Below are 22,751 nucleotides of genomic sequence, written 5' to 3' on the forward strand. Positions count from 1 at the left end.
ACCCTTTTATTCAGGATCGGAATTGTATTTTCCACCTTCCTCCAAAAACAAAGAGCAGTTGTGAAGTATTTCCACATACTGTACAGAAAGTAACAGCTCTCTACGTGTCCTGCAGCCTCAAGCAAAAATACCTTATCTCTCCATCTGAAAATGCCATTTCACAAATGGCCACAGCTACTGCCACATACCAAACATGCTTCCTGCACCGAACCTGTCAGGATTCTAGACGGCTGTGCTGCTGTGGACATCCAGCGTGCATGAGTGTATTTCTTTAATTAATAAAAAATCTCCACAGGTCAATGCTCCTGATGATTTTTTCCACCTCACTGTTATGAGATATAACACACAGCTCCGTAAATTTATATTTCTACTACACACAAAAAGCACAAACACACATACAGAGAGAGAGAGAGAGGGTCTGTATGCAAGAACGTCCAAGCCAGTGGCTCCAGACATTATGTGTGGGTGTGTTGATGGCGTTTACAACAAAAAAAACCTTGGATGACAAAAATATGAATCTCTGGACATTTTCTTCTTGCTATGAAAGTGTCTGATCTGGAAAATCTCTAGCTGCGATCTTCCAATGTGAACGGAGACTCTGGAAAGTGTCCAAAACATTGGATCCGGTTATTTTTTCACAAAAGTTCATCTCTGACAGTGGCTATATTGATGTATTCTAACAATAAAAACACTTTAGTACCACAGCAGTGCAGGATAAACACTAAATGTCTCTAAACGTCCACAAATAAATATATATATTCTCTTTCTGGATGTGCACAAGAGCAGCATTCCTAACCTGGAAACAGGGGAGACTTTTTTGATTATTTCTTCTGATTCTAAAGTGTGATACAATCAATAACAAAAATGTCTTTGTTCTCCATCTGCCTGCTCGTTATTTGGGTGAAGCTCGGTTTATACTCACACCCACACACATACAGACACACGGAGACACACCCACTGTAGTCCCCAGGTGCGGTTTGTGGAGATGGAGGCTCTCTGAAGGTGAACCCCATGGTGAGCTGAGGGGGGTGCTGTGCTCTGTGAGTGTTGTGCGTATCTGTCCTTTCATGTGTTCAGTTGCCTGTAATGTCTGTATTTGGGGTTGGCAGTCGTGGTATCACCGGGCTGAACAAAGAAAAGAAAGGAAGATGTCGAGGGAAGATACAGAGAAGCAGACGAACAAAAGTAATAAAAAAATTGAATGCACTTGAAACTGCTGCTCGGTGTAAACGAAATAAGAAATTTGACCAAAAATAAAAATTCGGGAGGGTAGATTGATGGAGACCGAGGGGATGAAGAAGGGGGGATGGGGGGGGGGGGGGGGGGGTTGTAGCTTTTATCTGGAGGAGGGGAAGCCAAATTAGAAATGTGGCATGATCCCCCACCTCCTGGGACTGAGTCAATTAGCCTGCCTGGAGGAGCTGCCAAGAGGCTGGGGGATGGTGACGGTAAAGAGGGTGGTGGTGGTGGTGGTGTTGGTGGTGGTGGGGGTAACTGGGGGAGACAGGAGAGGCCAAGGGCGTCGGCACAAGGGTTTTCACTGGGAGGGTGGAAGGATGATGGGGGACAACTGGTAATATAGACAAGAATGAACACATTGTCCTAATTTGGAAACGGAAAAAAATTGAATATATGAAGGTTCTATAGGTGGTTAGGATAGGGCAGAGGGAAATATGTAAGAGTCGTTAGAGTGAGCATCATCTGACCATCCACAGCTGTAGCCCAATGATTTGTATCTTTATGTAACTGAACATCAGTAAAAGAAGATGTCAATGCAGGAATGTTGACAAATGTGCCAATGCCAATCAAAAGAAGTTTACATGGATAAATGGGACAATACTAAAGTCTTATTGGCTAACACGTGTCATTTCTTGAATTGATGGGGACACTATGCCATACACACAAAACATGTTTACTGGTTACGTTTTGAATAACTGATCACTGATCACTGATAGCGGTTCACATTTTTCCCAATAGTCAGGCCAGCCTATATAAGCATTTTATACAGCATTTACTATTTGCTCCATATGTTTAAATTACTATCCCGACATGTAGGACATTTCTTTAATTCTCAATGCTAAATGTGAAGCACAGCAAAAATAACGATACAAATATTCACCCTCTTTGTCACCTGCCATTACATTTGTCTTGGAAAATCATAACCCCATGGAAACTGGGTTTGAGTCTGGGACTTACTGGAAGACTTAAGAAAGAAGCAGTGAAAAACAAAGAGAAAGAAGAGCTGTTGGCTGACAGCAGCTGTACCGCAGAATTAAGCAGGAGTGGATGTACAGGGGATGGTGAGAGGCTGGAGGTGCTGGCAAGACGCCATTTTCAAACCAGGCAGCTCGTCCATGGTAGAGATCCATCATTACTGCACCAAATCTCTACTGGCAACACCGAGTCACCTCTGGTCAAATCAATGAGAGTGGTGGGGATGAAAATAATACTGAAAATCTGCAGCACTGGTGAAAAACAGACCCTCGCAAAATAATTTCCCTCTCCCTCTCGCTCTCTTTCACTTTTTTCCATCTGTGATCGTGAGCAGCTGCAGAACAGCGGTAAGCAGATTACAGGTGGTGAGAGGAGAGGAAAAAGGGGGAGGGATAGAGGGAAAAGAGTAAAGGAGAAGAGGCGATAAGAAGAGAAGGAGGGAGAAGGAAAGGAGGAGGGCTAGGTCGAGGAAATGAGTGGGGAAAGGGAGGGGAGATGCAGAGGAGTTGGGAGTTGTTAAGGTAACAGAAAAAAAGCAAGAGAGTAAAAGAAAAGGTACAAGCAGTCCAAAGTGTTCTACCTCAAACTACCAATCATTCACCCACGTTTTAAATCAAATATTGACATCAGGACTGTTTCGGATGTTAACGCAGGATTCAGGTGGATACTCTCCAGTGGCTTTCTCATAACAGCCGGTCAGTCCCAGCCAAAACAGCCTGACACATAAAGAGGGCTGAGGGAACTCAAAAGAAACTCAGCGGAAAAAATCTCTGTGTGTGTTTGACTGTTTGTGTATGGTTAAGAGTTTACCAAATGAGATACCTGACCCTCCCAGTGTGTGTGTGTGTGTGTGAGTCTGTGTGTGCATGTGAGTGTGTCTGTGTGTGTCATCACCAGTGGCAGCGAAGGATGGCAGGTGGTTAAGTGACAGGTTAAATAGGGAAGGGGAAGCAGAGGAAGCTCAGTAGCGTGTCACCAGGCAGGCCTGTGTCTCCTTTCTTATCTGACAGGCACACTGCAGAACAGCAAAATCCCCTGCGTAAGCCCCTCGAGCACTCCCCTGGGATGTCAGTGTGTGTGTGTGTGGCTGTGTATGTGTGTGTGTGTGGGTGTGTGTGTGTGTGTATGTGAGGCGAAGACAGTTTCTTAAACTATTAAAGCTTGTTGTATAAGTGCAATTATTTATGTGTGTGTGTGTGTGTGTGTGTGGTTGTGTGTGTGTGTGTGTGTGTGCGTCTGTCAGAGATGGTGAGAATCTCGTTATCTTCCTGTGTAAAGCCTCCTAATTTCACATCACCTTGAACACTGCATGACTTCTCAAGGTGATAGGACGAGACAGTCCAAACTCACACACTCTCGCACACACTCACACACACCTACACAAATCCAGAGTGCAATTACAGGTCACTCTGGCAAAGGAGAAGCTGTTCTGCAACAGCGATAGATAGACCGGGGCATTCAAGGAAGAAAGCAGAAATTAGGAAGGACAGGGAGTGCGTGTGCAAAGTGTGTGTGGATGTGTGCAGGAGGGGGGAAGTGAAGGCCAAGGAGCTGGAAGGAGGGGAGGGTAAAATGGCTGCACAAAGAATGTTGGAGAAAGCTTTAGCACCTTGTTGGCCAAAATGACTCCCTGTAATACATTGGTTAATGGAAAACGACATAAGGGAAAACGACATAATACTCATATTATGCCGCATTACAAAAATGTAATGAGTAATGAGCAGTTATTGAAACTGAACTGTGTTAGGGTCCAGTTTCTTTCTGATGTTGGTTTGACATTGGTTAAGGTCTGAATAGAATGTGGCTCTACTTCCTCACATTATCCCCAAATAAAGCTAAAATATCCTGGATACAAATGCTACTATGCTGCGCATTTGAAGTGTGGTCCATGTCCAACCTACAAACATGGAGGAGGCAGGATTTATCCCCACATGGTGGCAATCAAGACACTCTGGCTTTTAGGAAGTAATGTTGTTGTCCATCTTTTATAAACAGTCTATCTTATATACGCAGGTTAAATATTGAATATCTATTATATAATACTATTATTTCTTTCTTTTCAAAGACCAATGTAAAAAAACAAAGTCAACAGTTTCTTACTACTTCATATGCATTCACACATACACATCAGTTAGAGAAACTGCAGTTCATTCTCTGAAAGCAGCTGGTAAATTTAGCTACTTATAAAATGTGTACGTGTATGTGTTTGTGTGTGTGTGTGTGTGTGTGTGTGTGTGTGTGTGTGTGTGTGTGTGTGTGTGTGTGTGTGTGTGTGTGTGTGTGTGTGCGTGTGTGTGTGTGTGTGTGTGTGTGTGTGCTTGTCGTGACGGCACAACACAAGCTATGAAGAGGAGTGTGACTCTGGTCCAAGTCAGGCAGCGGGTAGGTTTCGTCACGTGCCAAAACAAATCACAACACAAACTACATCCAACAAATCGTCTTGTTTCTCTTTGCACTGCACAGTTGTTCCTTTTTTGTATTACAAGACGAAAGGAGGGAGGAAAGCTGGAAGGTGAGAAATATGTTCATCTGATAAGAGCTTTTTAGAATACAGATGATCATTATCATTTTCTCAGGCTTATCTGACACATTACACCATTATAAACTGGCCCCTGGGGGTTATGATTGACTTACAGAACAATTATGGATTCACAGCAGAGAGAGCAGGCAGTAGTTTGATGGTGACTGTGCACAGTAGCAAGGAAGGGGAGTCCAGAAAGTTAAAAGGGAGGATACCTTCAAATCTTGCAACACTGATTCTGCTCCTATTCATGGCCAATGTACAATAAATACTTTTCAAAACATTTGTTGAGTATATTTTCTATCTCAACATAATCATTAGCTAGCTTAGTATATTGTATATAGCATACGAGTATATAGTATATAACTAATTTAATGTAACAACATTTTTAAATGATGGGTTGTGTTTGTGCTGTTGTAGCATAAACTACTAAAACAGTTTTATATTGACTCTTGACTGTGGCCAGTTTGTGAGATTTTCTGCTCGTTTTGTCTTTTTTTTTGTTATTTAAAAAAAAAACTTACTCAAAAACCATTGAACCCAGAGGTCTTCCATCCATCCTCACCATCCAGCCATTCCCTCTCACAGTCCACTGATGTTGACCTGAGATTAACCACCCTGTCCTCAGCCTAACCTTTACTGCAGGTCGTCAGCCATGTTTTAGTGATCTTTTTATCTGATGGTGTGGAGCCATGCTACAATTAGCCATTCTACAATCTACAACTTCTGTGTAGACACTAAATCCTAATTAACCTCATTACCTTGTTTTGGGTCACTGATAGCTAATGATCCATCAGTTATGCTAAATATAGTTTTTGTTGGTTGGTTCGGTTGTTTGTAAGAAAAATTACTCAGAATCTACTGGACTGGTTACCGGAAATCTTAGTGGAAGGATGCGGTATAAGTGAGGAAAGAACCAATGACATTTTGGCGCAGATCTGGATCAGGCAGCAGATCCAGAGTTTTACATTTTTACTTTTTTCTAGAGAATAATTCATAGATCTTGAGGGGGGGGGGGGACAAGCATGTTTAGGGGTAATATCTGAATGTGTGCAATTGGGTACAGGTTGATTTGAGCAGAGGTATACACTCGAATTTGAATGGATAGAAATGTGTATTTATTTGTATTGCAAGCTCTCCCATCCCCGGACTTTTTTTTCTTTCTTTCCCTCCTAAGAATAATCCACTGAATATCCTTTTCTCCTTCATTAGCACGACTACTTTCTGTCTATACTCATGACACCTACAGCTGTTTAACAGTTGACATCTGGATTCAATATAAATATCTTTTCATCTGCTGTTGATTATTTCACGACCACAGAAAATTTGTCTTTTCCTTTATCCTGCACATCAGGTGAGAAAAACATATTCCTCTTAGTGTCTCTTCCTCTGCCTTTATGTTAAGAACCATTTATTACTTTGGCTGAGTCAATATCTTAACCAAAGAAACCTGCCATCCTGATGCATATGCGTCCCCTCTCCCATTTTCTTTGTTGTTGTGTTAAGAAAGTCCCCCTCAAAGGGTGAGCTTGAACATCACTTACCTACACATTTATCTACATGACAATACCTGACATCCTTCGTCTACCCTTTTAAACACACTGATGAATTAGGTTAATGATCTTCACTGACCTCAGGTTAAGCCCTTTTGTTATCCAACCATCCATGTGTTCAGCTTATCTACACATATCAAATGGCACCTTAAAACCGTGAGATCTATTATCTGCTGCATTATCCCATGTCTTCTAAATGGCCCAAATTACTGCCTGTTGGTTAACATGCACATGATTTACTGAATGATTAGAATAATGAAGTGTAATTATGGGAGAACTGTTAACTGCAGTGTCTCAAACACACTCACACACACACACACACACACACACACACACACACACATACTCTTAACACACCCTTCCAAATCAAGGGCAAGTGTCAATTTTTGCTTTGGTTTGCTTTTTTGTCTTTTAATCAAAAGATTGAAGAGAAAAAAAAAAAAAAAGGCATAAATAAAATGAAATGATGAAAATTTGATGTTAACAGCCTTTTGCTTTTTATTTGAACGAGAGAACAACCTACGCTCCTCACTGTCCCCGCTGGCTATATGGGGAAAAAGTCAATATTTCGAGAGAGCACAGACACTCATTAAATATTTCAAACAAAGGAAAACTGACATTGCTGCCCAGTCTCTCTTTCGTTTTCTTTTTCTGTCCATCTCTCGCTCTACACCTGGACTCATCAGCTCTCTGTAGCGTTTCTTTTTTACGGTCTTCCCCCCATCTTTCTACAAAGAAACCATTACAGATCTAATAGACGAGCACTGATAGTCTGAGAAAAAGATGAATTTATCCTGTGGTCTGTATAGATGCACACTTTAAGTGATGAATATTAAATCTTTGTGTTCCTGCTTTACACCCCTGTTCACTATTTTCTGCTGATGTTGTAGGTATATTTCAGGCGGCAGAAAGGGTTAAAAGCAAGGTTAATGGGTTTTCCCACTGAAGAAGGGTTGAAATAAGGGTTAATGGGTTTTCTAGGCGTGGCAGTGGATCAGTGTGTAGTCACCTTAACCATAAAGTTACCTCAGTGGGCGATTCATCACCAGGTAATCAACGGACCCCACCTTGAGCCCACAGGAGCTGTTGTGTTAAATAAACGTCTACTTTGCTGATCTCCACTGTAAAATGATGGAGCACAGAAGAGAGTACAAGCTGCAGGTGGTGAAAGCTGCTTTATCTGTGCAGTTCTTCTGACTCACAGGAAGTGATGTGTTTTAAAAGGCAGGTGTTTTGCTTGAGTGGCAATAACCACAATGACTGAATAAACAAAGCAAAGAATGACACAGACAGATACTCAAGAACATCAAAAAAAGAAGACATAGTATTGCCTCTTCACTATATCTTGAAAAATGAACATGCGAATGGACAAATTTCATCAAAACTACAATCTTACTACGGCTCATAATAAAAAATGTACCTTTCATTAGAACGTTTTTAGAGCTTTTTCATTTATTTCGGAGTCATTTCTCTTCCTAAGTTGTTTTTTTCTGATTTGCTGATTTTGATTCACTTTTTGGATACCTCTACCTGATTTGACAACCTGTATACCAAAGCTGTAGTCAAAGTAAAAACGTTTTCAGTCATAAAGTCGAAATCTCTCCAAAGTTCTTCGCTGGGTTTACACCATAAACTGCGTATAAAGATGAATGTCCAAAGAGTGAAGCCAAAATGTCTCAAACACCACCTAGAGGCTGGCTGCAGCATAGGTCATAAAGCCTGCCTCCTCCATGTTAGTGGACGGAAAATGGACCGAAATTAGTGCTTTTCACACTGATGCATGTTCAAGTGTACACTTTTCTGGTAAGTTTACTTTATATTAGTTATTTGATGCTGTAAAATCAGATTGAAATGTCATGATTGACTACTAAGATTGACGATTGGTCAAGCACATATATCGACCCCATCCATCTTCATGTACAGTCTCTCGTTGATACCAGCCTCACTGTCTGCTAATGATGTGTGAGGAAAATACAGCAGATTTAATGTTTTGTTTACATAATAGGGCCTTCACTAAACGGTCCCACTGGGTTTTTTGTTATGTAGACTTGCATCAAATTAAAGCTAACTAAAGGGGTGGAGGTAAGAGAAAGCAGAACATATTATATAACTATACTAACAACTGAAAACCTTACATCATTGTCAGCTAAGCAAATCTTACAATATCAATTTGTACATTTCTCAAAATTTGGGACAGTTTTTCTTGTCTTCTATTTCTTTCAATTCCAAAAAGGATAAGCAGTATAGTGGATGATTCACTTACAGTCAGCAGCACACACACACACACACACACACACACACACACATATACACACACACAGTCAGCTGAATGGCTCCATTAAAACCATCAGGCACCATGTCCTCAAGCCGAAACCAACCCCTATGCCTCACGCCTAAGATATTACCAAGATGACAGACCAAGTTGTTTGTTTAAAACTACAACACAACACACAATTACTAACAAGTAACACCTTGTACAAGCGTCCACTGCATCCTCCCAGCAAAGTTAAATCAAGGGTTAACGTGTGGGTTCAACGGTATGGTAATGGCAGGGTTAGTGCGCAGGTTAAGGTGGGTTCTGGGTGGAGGTCTTATAAAGACCTGTGAGACCTGGGATTACACGACTGAAAAGGTGAGATGACAGACAAAACGCACACCTGTGAGTTTGACAACACATTCACACACCCACGTCCACACGCACTGGTCATAATGAGGCTACTGAAACTCTGCGTGATAGTGAGAAAGAGTGAGGGGAAAAAATAAAAAAAAGAAGAGAGCCTTAAAGCTTCATAAAGGCAGACAGATGAATAGTCAGAAAAAGGATGAGGAGGACAAAAAAAAGAAGGGAGGGAGAGAGGATGACACTGAGGCAGAGTGGCATGGGATAAGCCTCTGTCATTAGTGGAAAAACCCTTCAGTATAGGCAGAAGTAAATGAGATTAGAGAACAAAAGTGGCAGAGTGTGGCAGGATGGAGGAGTGGAGGGATGAGACAATAACCACAGGTGTAAAAGGACCAGAGACTTCTAATCTCCTGGTTTTCCAGTGTACTCTTTATTCACAACGCATTTTAAAGTCAAGTTTAAGTTTACATCCACATTTATTGTTGCAGATCAAGGATCCATTCCTTGATCATGAGCTTCAGAGCCCGAACGATAAGTGCCGATAAAATCCGCCAATATGAGCCTTTCACAGACATCATCATCTATGTTTGCCGATTTGGAAATTATCTTTCTGAAGAAACAATGCATACAAATGTGAATATATTCATTTTCTTCATTCAAGTTCTGCATATTTGATTTTATTTGTATTTATAGTACTTCATTACAATGTTTATGGTTAAACTGTAAAATCTTAATTCCATTTCCTTGTCAGAAAGGTTTGATAATGACAACTTAGAGTCTTTTCCAAATATCGGTCCCATAAGATCCCCCAACTGAAAATATAAATTCATCTTTACTTCTCATTACCAATTGAAAAAGACAGATTCTCTGCAAAAGCAATAATAATTCATAACTTCCACTGGTGGACCATCAGGAAATAAAACATCCAAGACACACACACACACTCTCCCACATGCCTGCCAATTCGTTTTCCTCTCCTGTTTTATACTTTGATGAATCACCCACTGATCAAATCCACTTAAATATACCAAACCCAGAAAATGTTCTCACTTATAGTTCCTCTAAGAATAAAAAAGTCCGCTCATACTCTGTTCAGCCTTGTTGCTCAGGGAAGTCACCCTAATGATCAACACAGATATGAAACCACAGTTACAGCCGCGTTGACATGCACACTCAACTGCATAATCCATTCCAACACAAACACCTACACAAGGTAATTCCCCAGCATTCAAACTGAAATCATTCCACAGTTACAAACGCAGCATACACATTTCACTCCCTTGACCCACAGACAAAACACACAACTTCCTACATCAGTTACTCATTAAATTCAAACCTCTTCAGGTAGAAGTGGTAATATGGACAATGATCCTGGACAAAAAAGACAAAAGAAGAGATGCTGGAGCTTCAGGTACTATATGTCAATTAATCAAAATTAAACTCACCTCCATCAGCAGCGTCCTCCGCCTGTTTTAGTCCTCAGTCCCTCAGAGTCCCTTTTCCCTTGGCAGGTGCCATCATGGTCAAATAGTCCACAGGACAAGGGCTGGAAAGGGCTATTCTCAAGTGTTCTCTCTGTCTCTCTTTCTTATACTCCCTCTCTGAGTCCCGGTGAGATTTGTATCACCACAAGAAAACCAGCATGTGTGTGAGTGTGTGTATGTGTGCGCACACAACTCCAAAGGTCCTGGAATTCCTGAGTCCTGCGCTAAAAGAGCAAGCGTGGTGGAGCTCCCTCTCTGTCTTTCTCTCTGCACTCCTTTTCTTTTTTTCTCTCCCTCTCGGCCGGGCAGAGAGGAGGGGAAGACAGTCAGTGGGTGGGACGGGAGACAGAAGCTGCTTTCAGCCAACTCTTCCCCAGTCTCTTCTTTATCCCTCTCTTTCTCGTTCTCTTTCTTGTCTCCCTGTGCCTCTTTCTTTGAGGACAACTTTTCTTCTCTGTCTTTTGACTTGTTTGCTTTGACACAGTCTTTCACTGCTCAGCATTAAAGCAGAGCACCCTCTGTCACACACACACACACACACACACACACTCACACCCTCCTCTTTCTTTCTCCGCCACTCCCTCTGCCACAATCCAGAGGTAAAGTCACTCCCTCAGTCTGTCACCCAGCCACAGTGTCTTTCTCCCATTATGATTCAGTGTGCTTTATCCTCAAAGGTTCAGTGATGTGTCTGTGTATGTGTGTGTCTCCAAGTGACCCAGCACTTTTTTGGGTTGATCTAGCCGTGATAAGGATCAGGGTAAGACTGGGATAAGGGTGCACTTAACACTCCAGTTTGAAGTTCCTTCACAAATGCCTTAAATGTCAACATGAGTTCATTGATCAACAGCTAAGGTGTTGATCCTTCTATTTCATTTCCTTTCGGGAAAAATTGAAGTTGATAATACATAAAAATAACTACTTCCAGATTTGTTACCTGCAGTATTGACGAGATATTGTAGAGATATAGTCAGCAGTACTGACCACAGTTGTGTGTTTATTTATATAAAAATATATTACTGAATTGCCATTCATCCAGGCATTGGATTTTAATTGATGATTTTGTGTAACATTACATTATTCATTGCAGCATGAAATATACTAGTTGAACTGCTTGTTTATCAATTTCTTAAACATTTTTTTTCTTTTTTTCTGGAAAGCTCAGGTCTTTGTCATGACTTAACAACTGATAAACAACAAAAAACGAAATAAACATTAGGGAATACTTGTTGTCATCATTAGTGAAAAGGCCATTGTTCTTTTTACATCGTCGATAGTTTGTTTACTGTTCCACACAATTTCACTCATTAACACAAATACTAAAGGAAGAAAATAAAACTCGCCCTGATAAAGGGATTGCCTCAGATCAGTTAGCAAGCGTGTTAGCTTGTTAGCTTCAGTGGCGGACTGCACATCAGGAGAACCAGGAGTCCTGAAGGTTGTTCTGGTCTGCTTTGAACAGTCAATTTCATTATCGATAATACAGCTCTGCAGGAATGAGTTGACGGACCTTATCTGTCAACTGACGTATCACCTCATGTATCAGATATTACATGTCTAAATCTTCGGAGCAGCTATGCAGCCGCTTCTGATAACATTGCTCCTAAGCTTATGTATATTTTAATTTGGATGAATGTCCTCCATGCTGAACATAGTGGAATAATTCATAACTGTACCCATTTGTAACTGTTATATATGAACAAATAAGGTTAGCTTAAAGAAGTTTGGTGCTTAGCGTTAAAAGTGTGGCCTGGAATGTAAGTCAAATTCTCAGCCTAAATAATTGTCCCAGTCCACCGCTAGTTAGCTTCGTCACTTATATTACAAGGTGCATTCAGTTAAGTTAGAAGAGAGACGGTACTGATAGGCTACAATCGCTCGATATATTGCAAATCAGTCTCAGTTGTCAATCATGATGTTTCCACCTGCTGTATTTTATAGCTTCCAATGATGAATTAAAACGAAAGTTACTGAAAAAAAATTCTCTAAAATTGTTACTTGCCTCTTCGCCAATCAAAGGAACAGTTCACATCGCCTTATCCTATTAGGTGAATCACAAATAAACAAATGCTCTACTCTCTCACAATTTGTCAGTGATGTTTCCATTAGCACTGCATTTAACACACAACTTGACTAAGAAGCTTCCCTAAAGCAAAATTCAAATTTCAAAGTTGTTGAACAGCAGCATACCCTGAATATACAGCTGATTCCACAGTTACCCTGCATCAGAGTGATGTTTTTTGCCCATGTCTGAGTCTACATTGTACAGTACTTACACGTCTGCTAATGATTTACTTACACTGCAAAGCAATGATATAATATTCCTAAACTGGTAAATGAATGAGAGGGACAGATAGACTGATAAGGTGCAGATAGCCAGTACAGAGCACAAGGTTAAAAAAAACACACACTTCATGAGACTAATGTATTGTATTTATTATCGGGTCCCAGACAGCAGGGCGGGGCATGGTATCAGTGACACACACACAGGCACACGCACGTGCACACACACACACACCTGCTGAAGGTACATTCGTACAAACAAGCATGAAAATGGTGTTGCTTACAGAATACACACACATACACACACATGAACACACCATGCATGTGCTGTCTGTCTGGCGTCTCACTGGCACCATGCAGTCAGCCGTCTCTAGAGGCTTCAGAGGTAGCCAATCACAAATGCCAGTCAGCAGCTTTCATTATCACACACATATATATACACACACACACGGTAGGTCCTTGGAGACTCCAGACTGGGAAAATAAGTATCTGTGAGTGTGTGTGTCTGTGTGTGTGTGTGTGTGTGTGTATGTGTGTGTGAGAAGACAACAGAGAATCTGCTGCTGTGTGTTTCTCCCTGTTAACAGAGTGTACAATAAAACTAAAATGAGCAAACGAGAGCAGAATAAGGTGAGATCACAGGAAAGAAATGAAAATTAAACATTACAACGATGTAGCATCAACAGATGTTCTCTCTGTTAGATGCTGATGATCATCTCTTTCTGCTGTAATCACTTTTCATCCAGCTGTGAAGATGCATCATCATCATCATTTGACAACGACAGTTGAAGCTTTTACACTTTGTGCACTGGCGGTAACCTCAGGTGTGTAATTCTCAGTCCAGCATCAAACTCAAGCCTTCCCTTTCCAGTTCTTATCTATCTCATCACTTCCTTTGAGGTGGGCAGCATTTCTGATTCCTTAGAGCTCTATTTTATATTTTTTCAAGTGTTTATGCTGAAATTGGATGTAAAATAAGAATGACCATTGTTGAAAATTTGATTTAATAAACCTTTAATAATAGCATGCATATTATTCACTTGACATCACTAAAGATGATTATCTGGCTTTTCTTCATTCTGCAGAACTTGTATACATTTGCATTACATTTGTATCATATATGCAACGACATCCTGTCTAAGCATACTTGACAGTGTGAGATGGTTTCCACATTGTGCTGATATGACTTAAAGACAATTGCTCCATAGGAGAAAGGAAACCCTAACCCTATGTTCAGAGAATAGGGCTGTGTGGCTAAAAATGTTATCAAGATAAAATGTTTGTCTTAGTCGATATTAATGACTGTCGCAAAATACGTTAAATTGTTATTCATTCCAAATTTGTGGAGGTTGTGTTTTTAAACTCTTCTTTATGGACAGAGAATGACAAACAGTAAAAATGTATAAAGTGAGAATTATTGCTATCAGTTTATGGCCCAGCCCCACAAGAAAGTCAGCACTAGTATAAAATGTATCATTGGTGGTTGATGGGATAAAAACATAATAAAATACAATCTATTGTTGTCAGGGTAACATGATATTTCTATACATTTATCAAAACTATTTCTGGCAAATTCAGTGTAAGTCAACGATAAAGTCCCATTTCCCATTTCACTGACATTTGTTTTCTCCTCCTCCTCACTGTAATTTTCCCTCCTCATTAGTTCGACCAAAAGTTAGCATCTGTTTGCACTGGAAAAACCTCCCCATCCCATTTTATTGCCATTAAATAATTAAGCAGATTTATGGAATGACACAAAACAGGAAATAGATGATAAAACAGATCTTACTAATTAATAGCATCTTTCAAGAATCTCTCCACCTCTTCTTCAGCTCTCCAACAACATGATTTCCATCATTTGTGGGGTCTGCTGAGTTTTCACCTTCCTTACTTCCATCTCTCTCTTTCTTGAGTATAGATTATGCTCAGTACAAGAGGTCTGACAAGCCTGAACCAAAACCTGATGTCATAAAGCGTGAAAAATGTCATGCTCCACAACTGAGCCGCCACATATTTTCCGTAGCAACAACTGAAACACACACACAAATCCAACCCACAACAAACGTTGACACTGCAGCGTTTCCCTCATGCAGCCCAAATCATATTTTTTTGCTGGTCCCTTTTGAAATTTTTGTGGCTCATCATTTATTTATCAGTTATTGATTTATTACTCCTGCTACACCCTCATACACACAACAGCCACACCCCCGTTCACTCACAGGTTTTCATTCACACAGAAACAGGGAGGCGAGTCTGGGGCAAAGCAAAATCTCTCTCTCTCTCTTTGTGTTTCTGTCACACACACACACACACACACACACACACACACACACACACACACACACACACACACACACACACACACACACACACACACACTCTTGACCCTGTTGCCTCCATCTTCCGTCACAGTTAACCTTTATTCAGAGGAGCCTGTGGTTTTCCTTTCTATTTCTTCTTCTTTCATCTAAAATAACATCCTCCCTTTTAAATCCCTCCATTATCGATCCAACCGGCCAGTCCAGGTCTTCTCTCATCCAACTTTTTCACTCTCTTCACTCCAACCTTCTTTTGTCTCCCCCCTCTCTGCTCCATCCTCCCCTCCATCTTTAATCATTTAGTCTATTCTGAGTTTATTTCACCCCTTCATGCCTCTCCTCCCTCCCTCCTTCACTGCCTCTCTAATCCCTTTCTCTTCCTCTTTGCCTCCAATTAGTCTTTGCCTCATTTATCCTCTCTTTCATCAACCTCTAGTTCCCTCTATTTTTACATCCATACACCCCAACATGAGAGGCCTGTTTTATTCCTTTAATCCCCATGACTCCATACATCCATATTTCTTTCATTCGCACATTTTCCCTAAATTTCCCTCATTTCTTTCTCCCTCCCATTCTCTCACACCCCACCAACCACTCCCCCCTGCCTCCATCCTTCCTTCCCTCCTTTCCCTCCTCTATCCTTCCGTCTCTATTCTCTGTTTGTTCAAGGCCTCTTTTAACGAAGCCAGTCTCCTCCCAGGTCTCAACAGGCTATTGTCAATGTAAATGTCTGGCCTAAGACACACACACACACACACACACACACACACACACACACACACACACACAAACTTGCAGGCATGAATCCAAAAGTACACATGGCTCTCTATGAAGGTCTCAGCCTCTCCTGTCCTTTGTCCTGTCGAGTAAATTGCACAGTTTACCCTTTAACACTCCGACACACACACACACAGATGCATTGCCAGGTTCACCAAGTCTACTCGACCGAGCAGTTCACAGGTCTGTATTCATTGATGTAATTAATGACCAGAGAACCAGGAACAATATGAGGTCACATGCCAGTGGCAGCGTGTTCCATGAGCTCTGATGGAAACTTGGCTCTACATGTCCAGACTAAAAAGAAGCGTTTGACAGGGAGGGTCTGCGTCTGTGATGCTCCTGTAAAATCTGAGGAAACTTGTGGTAGACTGTCTCTGAATTTACAACCCCCGGGCAGAGCCTAAGCTATACAACCATACCATCCACTTAAGCTTATTGTGTGTATTTTGTATCATTTAAAACACATCTTAAAGCCAGCTTGTTATTCGTAACCCTTATTTGCTAGCTAGAGGACCTGCCCAAATCTTTTCAGGGCGATTGAATAATGGATTGTCTCATAAAGACACTTTAGATCTTTGCTTATTTGTTGTTTAAACAAGAGTTAATCCATCTTTCCTCATCTCATCCTCCCAAAGCAGCACTCCTGATCATATAAATATTTCACATCCACAACTTAAAAAGGCCTGTTACTTTACACTTCAAAGACCCCAGTGTATGCATCACTCATTCACACACGCAAACACACGCACACACACACACACACACACACACACACACGTACACACACACATGCGTGCACACGTGCACCAAACAGAAGCAAAAAGACGAAAGATAATGCTCACATTCATGGTACATTTACAGTAACATTACACCAAACTCATACCCAGACATATGACACTTTTTCACACATGCACGCACAAAATGGGGATTTGCCCACAAACCCACACAAACCCACACAGACACACTGCTCTGAACTGCAGGCCGGGGCCGGACCAGGGAGAGGTGCAGGCAGTAGCACACACCTCATCAATGATTTATGCCATGAGGATGAGAAGAGCTGATAGATTCTGCTTTTCAAAATGCTCCTGTAGCCTTCTGCTTGACCAAAACACAAAAACGCTGCAGAGGGTTTCATGTATATTCATGTTAATATTAAATGAGGCCAATGTATCAAAAATATTCAAGTATCCTGTAACAATATTCTACAGGGTTTTTTATATTTCATTATTGGACGAAGAACATAAAAGGATTTGACCAAATGAAAGCACAAAATACATTTTGGATGGCTGTTATGGTTGTTGAGCCAAAAAGGTCCAAAATGACCAGTGTTATTTGGCATACCAGTTTCATATTTGAAGCCTCCATTAGTAAGAAAACCAAGTAAACAGGTTATATTTAGAGAAATGAGCCTGACTTTGGAGAGGAGGCCAAACAGTCCGGAAAGAATTCATTTTCTTCCATGACTATCCTATAATTATACAAAATGATTCAACACATCAGCACTGGTTGAGGAACACTCCCTGACTGAGCGTCCAACAGGGTTTCAGTTACATTAGAGGCTTTTTTTGGTTGTTGGCATACTGGTGAAAATGGTGTCTTTCTTTTATTGTTTGCAACCACACTAGGTACAGGTCAGTCTTACAGGACTATTGCCAATGACAGTGTTTCCCCTATACGTGCATTTTACAGCACTGGAAAAATTATTGCTGCCGCTGCTTCAGGATCAGGGCAGACACACATTATGAATCCTTGCATCCTAATAACCCTGCCGCATGTCCTCCCTCCTCACTCCCCCCTGACCTGCACTCACTTTAGAGGTTTACAACAAACACCAACACTAAACAGAAGTTATTAGGATCTGAACAGTACTGAGGTTTACTTTGTGTTTGTTTGATTTGCTTGAGAGTTTATGAGAAATGTATTTAAACCCATTGAAACAAAAGTCCAACATTTTGCATGCCTGCCGCTCACCTGCCACACACATCACTAGATTTGACGATAGCCATGGAATAAGGATTAAAGTGACCAGAACAATCTGGATTCGTGATCCGACCACATTGATTAATAACTGAATAAATGTGTTCTTTTTTGTGAGCAACAGAGGTAACTGCCATTGAGAAAATGCTAGTGGAAACAAAGAGAGCTTTGAAATTTGCCTTAATAATGATTTTTGCTGAAGAAATTAAGCAATCATCCGCATTAGTACAGTTTATCCTCTCTCAAAAACACACACACACACACACACACACACACAACTCTAGCAACTCTCTGGAGCAGCTTTGACTCTGGCGTAAAATGCAGCAAATCAAACCTGTTCCGAAAACAAACGTTTCAGAGTGGGTGTGAAGCTGTGATTGCTATAACATCAGGTTGAATTTATTTTCAATCTTATGAAATTTCAAACAAAAAACACTGACTTGGCGTGCACAGACCTTAAGAGTGATTTTTGAATTCCTGGATTCTTTGGGAATCTTCCTCAGGGTACTATGAATATGTCTGCAAAGAATGCCATGGCAATCCATCAAGTTGTTTGAATGTTACAGTCTGAGACCAACCAAGCAACAATAAGAATGCCATTGCCATCCCTAACAAGTTTACTGCTATCGTGGATTAAAATGCACTTGTATTACACTATTGAAAGCAAGATTTTCAAATACAGTGTCATCTTAATTTTACCTGAGAGACTTGAAACTGATTTACAGTTTCATTGTGTAGAGCTGTGACTTTCTTTCCAGCTATCGTTGATTTTCAAAAAACGTTCAAGGCCTTATTTTGCTTCCTCTGTGGCCAAGGAAGGACATTTTCAATGCCAGTGGGAGCCCAGTCCATTCCTCTTTGTACTCTTATCTACTACGGCTTGTAGATCTATAAAGAAAATGTGTGTGAATCAGGGTGCGTGTGTGTGTGTGTGTGTGTACTAACACACATCAAGCAGGTGCAGTTGCAGTGCCTATTAACAGTCAAGCTGCTGTCGGTCAGAGCCTTTGTAGGCAGACAGAATGCACCAGGACTCAGTGGTGTGTTAGACTCATCAAAGCCTGCCAACACTGGACCTGAAATCATTTTACAGGTCTGGAGAGCACACAGCTGTGTTGATTGAAAAAACACCTGTGTGTGTGTGTGTGTGTGTGTGTGTGTGTGTGTGTGTGTGTGTGTGTGTGTGTGTGTGTGTGTGTGTACAGGCATCCTTGAGTGACAGGTGGCCACCAAAAAGTGTGCGTGTGCATATGCATGTGGAAATTGTGACTCTTTCAAAGCATGAGTTTTCCTGCAATCTGTGTAATTGCCGGACTTGACTTTCTGATATTTGAGCCATGTAGTGTCTCTCTCTCTCTCTCTCTCTCTCTCTCTCTCTCTCTCTCTCTCTCTCTCTCTCTCTTTGTGATAGGAAACAGAGATCCTGGGGAAAAAAAGACAAAGAACGTGCATTTGTTTAAAAAAAACGAGGGAGAAAAATGAAAATGAGGGGAAGGAAAGAGGACAATCTGTTCCCTGTGCTCCGTTAGGAATCCCAGAGCTCAGTGCGATTCACCCAGGATTGGAAGGTCAACCAAGAATGGGAGAGCCGAGAGCCAGTGATCCACAGCACAGGACTGAACATCATTGAAACCTATGGTAAAATACACATTACCAGGAATAATGTCGGTCAAAAAAGCCAGAGCGGAGAGATTGTATAGAGGTGAATGGTTTTTAGTATTTTTTTTTACCATACAGGATTCCTGGTGAAGTCTGCAGATGAAATAGATTATTTAGTGTGGGGAATTATTTAAGCACATTACAAAATAACTTTCTGCGGAACAGATGCCTGTGGTATTTTATTTCACATTTTCCAATATCTCTATGTCCTCCCATGACTTCCATCCTCCCTTTCACAGGAGGAGGGGAATCATGGGAACTCGACAAGGATCCATAGGTAAACATACTAGGCTTCACTCCCTCCATCACTCACGTCATAAAGCCCTTCTAATTAGATGAACTGCCTGTCCAAACTGTGTAATCAGCAGCTACTGTATCTTCACCCTTCCTCCGTCCTTAGCTCCTCTCCCCTTAATCACTGATCTGTCTCCATATATACTCTTAAACTGTCTCCTCAGATCCTCCTCTAACCCCTCATCTTCCTTAGGTTGCCCTTTTCATCATACGTCTTCTCATTTGTTGAGGGACTCCCTCTCATGAGTAGTTGATTCCATATCATCCCAAGACCAATAAAGACAATACATTGTATTCAAACGATTTGGATTCCCCAAATCGTTTCCCCAACTCAGGAGCCGCACCCTTCAGAGAACTCAGTCTTCGAAGGCCATACAGCGAGGAGTCCACGCAGGCAGAGCTGAAATGAGATGGTCTGTTCTCAGAGGAGTTACTATTTGCGTCAACAGCGAGTCCCGATCTGACCATTGCATCTTGAGTTACTTTGAGGGGCTGCACCTACTGCAGCTCAGCCACACGCACAGCTAGCTCATTACATTACATTACACTTCATTTGGCGTACGCTTTTATCCAAAGCGACTCACAATAGGTGCATTCAACCCCGAGGGTACAGACCCAGGACGACAAGAATCAAGAAAGTACAATTTCTTCAAAATAAAGCAAAACTACAAAGAGCTATAAGTAAGTGCCATTTAAGTCCTACTAAAGAGTTAGTTTCAAAAAGTTGTTAGTATATATATTTTTTTTTTTATTCAAGGTATAGAGGTGTGTTTTTAGTTTTCACCAGAAGGCACTGAATCCTGGGGTAGATTGGACCTAGTAGGATCTGCCTGCTGGATACTTCGTTGCTCAGGAATAGAAAGAGGTATTAGTCAAATGGGAACCTGTAGAATGAAAGCCTACATATATAGATCCTTTTAAAAACAGCACTGCTGCAACATCGTTTATTACCATTAACTAAGCAGCTAGTATTAAGAGTTTTCATAACTTTATTTGCCATGATCCCTTATTTTACCAGACATATCGTAAACTTTTACAAGTTTTAAGGCCTGACTGAAACTGATTTTGATACATTTCAGATTCTCCTCAGTCCCTTCCGTCCTCTCAATTGGTGATCTAAATTCCCTCTGTGTTTTGCAGGAATGCTGACCGGGTATCACTGCCAAGTAGGACCTGACAGTGCAACATGATCCTGTGGTTTTTCACCGCCATCACTCCTTCCTATGAGCTTCATTTTACACCTGCACCGGTTTCCAAGGTCATTTAAACACACGCAACCACTTCCCCTCTCTCTCTTCCTGTCACCATGAACTGTTCTTCACCCATTCATCTTAAACTGAATCCTTACCCCAGAAAACAAGGAGCTGAGTGCAGTGTGAAAGTTAAAGAGAGAAGGTGCAAAGGAGACAGAAAGTCATCCGTCACTTCAGCGTAGCTCACATCCTGACTGCTCTCCCATCAGTTGGCAATGGCTGCTGCCTTCACCTTGAGCTAGAAAGGATAATTCATTCTATTGTTTTAGTATTGTAACCATGTGATGAAAACGACTCAAACAGAGATTTCACTTTAAAAAATAAGTGGGTATTACTAAGTATTCTTTTAGTGCAGCGCCGTCCAGAGACATTAAGTCTACCACTGTGACCTTGTAGATAACACAGCTATGACCACGGTGACCGCTTTAAATGGAAAGTGACCTTGTCCTCTCAGTGTAATGAAGAGTGGATAAAGGATTGTGTTACATTGCTGACACAGAAACCCTCTGAAACACACACAAGGCATTTACAGGGGAAAAAACATCCTGCAGTAACAAAAAAGTTAAAACTTTACTCACGAATTTCAACTACAACAATAATCAGTCTTGACATATCACAAGCAGGCATTATCCTAGTCATGAAAATTCAGTGTATTCAATTTTGGTAAAGTTTTTGGAAGTGTTTTCAGAACTAAATTTCATGTGGTGTCTTTCGCTTAAATTTGATTGCTGGATCATTAGTCTGTAATGAAAAAAAAGTCAACTCTACAACTGGTGTTAGCTGTGACGTACACAGCAACTGTGTGTATTTGCCCGTGTGTGTGTGAGTGGGACCAGGCTCATCTCTGCTGCCTCTACATACAAAAAGAGATATGTCCATTTAAACTGATGTAACCGTTACTGCCCACTTACTTCCGTGCGTCACTTACATTGACATGCTGCTACATCTACTAGGGGCAGCAAAGAGTCACTGGTTTCTAACAACAACAAACATGGCACCAGTGGAGGAGGTTGTGATAATGTAACTCCTAACAAAGAGGCAAAAGCATCTTACGTCCCATTTCTTGTGTGAAATAATTTAACATTGGGAAGGAAGTCAAAGCGTGTGTGTGTGTGTGTGTGTGTGTGTGTGTGTTTGTGAGTGTTTGATCATCAAAAGGTCAAGATGTGTTGCTACGAGGTGTTGCATCTCTATCTGCTGCTGTAAAGTTACTTCCTGTGTGAGGCCATTTTGACCTTTTGTATAGGGGCCAAGTGCCCAAGCTTTTCGGTGTGTGCAAGTGTGGGTGTGTGTGTGCGTGTGTCCGTGCATGTATGTACCTCGCCCCATGCATACCACACACAAACAGAGCTGTTATGACAGGACAGACAGATAAGCCTGGCGCTCACAGACCAAATACACTCGCACTGCACCGTGGGAAACACACACAAGTGAAACGAGAGAGAGAGAGAGAGAGAGAGAGAGAGAGAGAGAGAGAGAGAGAGAGAGAGAGAGAGAGAGAGATTTCTGTGCGTGTGTGTGTGTGTGTGTGTGTTGGTGCACTTGAAGTGTGTTCAACTACCTCCATATGTATGCATCTTCATTTTACAATATTCAACCAAAATGTCTTTGCGTATATGTATATATCCTAATACACTGCCAATCTTCTTATTTCTTCATGGTTCACCTGTTTTTATTACTGAAAAATGCATGTGTCAAATCACAACAATAAATTGACACAAACATGTTGAAGTTGTGTGTGTGTGTGTGTGTTTATGTGTGTGTTTGTGTGTGTGTCTGTGTTATCCAAGGA

The 22,751-nt window shown here is 41.2% G+C and overlaps 1 protein-coding gene across 1 annotated transcript in view; it reads right to left on the reverse strand.

Moving 5' to 3' along the window:
* The window catches only part of sema3b (sema domain, immunoglobulin domain (Ig), short basic domain, secreted, (semaphorin) 3B), a 76,736-nt gene extending 65,825 nt beyond the window's left edge, over nucleotides 1-10,911 (reverse strand). Inside the window, exon 1 of the mRNA XM_053425355.1 lies at nucleotides 10,357-10,911. The gene's annotated coding sequence lies outside the window, so the exon portion shown is untranslated. The remainder of the gene's footprint in view (nucleotides 1-10,356) is intronic.
* Between the last annotated feature and the right edge of the window lie 11,840 nt (nucleotides 10,912-22,751).

Source organism: Pleuronectes platessa, chromosome 6, assembly GCF_947347685.1.
Source record: "Pleuronectes platessa chromosome 6, fPlePla1.1, whole genome shotgun sequence".
Classification (NCBI taxonomy): Eukaryota; Metazoa; Chordata; class Actinopteri; order Pleuronectiformes; family Pleuronectidae; genus Pleuronectes; species Pleuronectes platessa.